Source organism: Myodes glareolus, chromosome 9 (genome assembly GCF_982192425.1).
Source record: "Myodes glareolus chromosome 9, mMyoGla1.1, whole genome shotgun sequence".
Classification (NCBI taxonomy): domain Eukaryota; kingdom Metazoa; phylum Chordata; class Mammalia; order Rodentia; family Cricetidae; genus Myodes; species Myodes glareolus.
This window is the reverse complement of record NC_142034.1, coordinates 23,970,915-23,974,100: the sequence shown is the minus strand read 5'-3', so window position 1 is coordinate 23,974,100 and position 3,186 is coordinate 23,970,915.

The following is a 3,186-nucleotide window of genomic DNA, read 5'->3' as shown; positions in this document are numbered from 1 at the left end:
GGTTTGACTCTGTTGCAGTTATTATATGCATCTTGATTTGGGAGGGAAGAAAGAAACTGATTTCACTACAGAATTGAGTCATAATTTGAGCAGCTCAGCTCGATAAAATGCAAGGTCAGAGGTGAGGAGCCATGTGAGGCCCCAACTTTGAATGTGCTTGCCAATAGTTTCTTATTCTATCCCTCTTTTTTTATTGGTTTGTTTGTTTTTTATTTTTCAGACCAGGAGCTCATGTAGTCCAGGCTAGCCTCTTAACTCACCTTGTACTGAAGATAACCCTTCAGTTTCTGAGCCTATCATATCCCATTTCCCAGGTGCTAGGATTTCAGATGTTCACTGCTACACAAAATTTCTAACAGTGTGTATATATATATATATATATATATATATATATATATATATATATTTCTAATAGTATATATATATAGAGAGAGAGAGAGGGAGGGAGGGAGGGAGGGAGGAGAGAGACCCTGTCTCATTATGTAATCCTGACTGGCTTAGAACTCACAGAGATCCACCAGCCTCTGCCTCCCAAGTGCTGGGATTCAAAGTGTGGGTCACTATATAACTGGCTTTTAGTGCTATCTTTACTTTCCAAGAAAGATAACTATCTACAGCTGGGCACAGTGGCACTTGTCTTTAATCTCAGTACTCGGGAGGCAGAGGCAGGTGGATCTCTGTGAGTTCAAGCTAGGTGTACACAGAGAAGCCCTGTCTCTTGATGGGAGTTGGGGATGGTACAAGGCCCACAGTCTGAAGGACAGCTACCAGTCTTTGTACTGATAAAGACAAGAAAAACAAAGACTAGCTATTTCAGGCTGCCTTTCATTTGAGACTGGAACACACAAGAGTAATTATCAGTTTTGAATTAACTTTCCCTGGATGAAAGTTTACAAAGGCGACCCTGATATGGAAGAGCATTTGGGTACTGTGGGGCTGGAAGCGTTCTTCGTTCCACAAGACTTTCCACTGGTGGTGTGGGTGTCACTGATACATCTTCCCTCTGCCCCACAGGTGATGGGTAACTATATACCTGGTCTTTCCTCTGTCTCACAAGTGATGGGTAACTATATTCCTGTCTCAAAAAATGCCAACCAACCTTAGGGGTGGGTTACTGGCAAGAAAAAGGAATGTTAGGATGCTTCCTCCTCACCCCTGCCTCTTCCCCAGTCCTCTGGTTAGATCCCATTGCTCTCTCTGTTGCCCTGGTAACCAGCTCAGCAAGAAGAAACTCGAGCTCAGCAAAACCCTCGGGTTCTCCCTGCCTCTCTGTGGGCAGAAATAATGGGAGTTTAAGGGGCAGATACATTACTGCCTTGGGCAGCCCCGTCCAATACCTTTTTTAGAAGTTCATGGGTTGGGCAGGCTCAGTTAAGCTTGTCGGCCTTCATTTCCTCAGTTAAGTAATTGTACACTACCCTACCTTCCTCTTGGTTTCTCTCGTGGTAATGCAGATGCCCTATCACTACCCCCACCCCGGGGGGTCAGTTCATGGGCCTACCTTGTAGGTGACTCAAAACAGCAAGGGTTTGGCAATTGCCAGTTCATCTGACGCAGCCTACTAGGGCTGTCCTAGAACAGTGATTTTTCAACGCTGGCTAGCTGAATCAACCAGTGAGTTTTCTAAGCTAACAGACACCTTGGGCCTGCCTGAAAGGATCTCATAATTGATCTATGGTGTGACCTAGGCACCAGCAATTCTGAAAAGTTCCTCTGTGGTTCCAGTGTGTAGCCAGGGTGGAAACCACTGATGTTCTGGGAGGACCACAGCTTAATGCCTCCTCCTGATTGAAGGTCTTGAACAGAAGGGTCTGGAAACCAAGCCTTTAGTTTCTAGAAGTCTCTAAGTCCCCTTTATTTCCAGCCCCCACACCCTTTACTCTCCCCAATTTTTCACTCTTCCTAACCGACAATCCCAAATCCTGCCCAGAGAGGAGGTTACCAAGGCAACTGCTTAATCTGGTAACTGTGGCATGTGCAGAAGAGAAGCCCTCCCCTCTTCTTACTTGGTTCCTAAAAGGTTACGTGGGGAGCTTCAAGCCCTTCTAGCCAGTTTCTACTTTCAACCTTAGATACTGAGTGTCCAGTGACGGGAGCCCAGAAAGCCAACACTCAGACCTAGCTTCTTAGTCAAAATCAGAGCTGTCTTTTTCTTTTTGTTTCCTCTCCAAATCCACAGATGGGTGTGCAGAGCTTTATTTCTGTGAACACATGCTCTAGCACACATGGAACTGGGGGTGCACAGACAGTAACACAAGCGTAGTGCACACCCTGTCAGTTCCTCCACTCCCAGCTATAAGCATTCCTGTCCATCCATGCCTGACTGGTGCGCAGTAAACAGGGTTGGGGCATTGTCCGAGGAGCCCCACCCCACCAGGAACATGGTGCCACTCCCTCATTGTACCTAGCCTGGATGTGTTCACACTGTCTCTCTCTGTAGCCTCGTCTTCCAAGTGCAGTGTACCCTTGGAAACAGAATCCTCTGGCATGGCCATGAGGAGTAAGGCCAACATTTCTAATGTTCCATGGCTAATACACTGAACCTTATGTGCTTGGTGACAACAGTGAGCAGTTTAGGGACCTACTACCCATCCCTTCGGTCTTGCTTCCTTTTGCTTTCACCGGGGCTAAGGTGCCCTCGTGCTCTCTGTCTCCTCTTGCTGCCTACTATCTTCTTTTCACCCCAATTAGACCTGCCACAACCTGCTGGTCTCCGCCTGACTCTTTCCTACCTGCCGGTACCTGCCTCCCAGGGCCGCCCTACACCACCTACCATACCCTATCAGAGAAGGATGTGGGTACCGCCCCCAGTGCCAAAGCCAGTTCACCCAAGACGTGGGCCCAGCCCTTCTCACAGGTGGAAGATAAAGACCACATAATTGTGGGAAAAATGCAAAGAGTTCAGCCTCACCTGTGTGTAGGTGAGCGCGTCAAGGTGTAGGTCAAAGATCTGCCCTGGTTATTTGAAATGATCATAAGAGACCGGGTAATGGAGAACTAGGGGTCTCTTCATTGATAAATCCCTCCCTTGCCTTTGCCCTTAGTTTCTGCGACTGTCAGACGCCAAGTCCTCACGGTCAACACTAGCGCCCAAGTTCAAGCCTCGCGCGGCCGGATGGGGGCGGGTCTTGGCAGGGTAGGGGCGGAGACTGGATGAGGGGGCGCGGTCTCAATTCTGCCACCTTC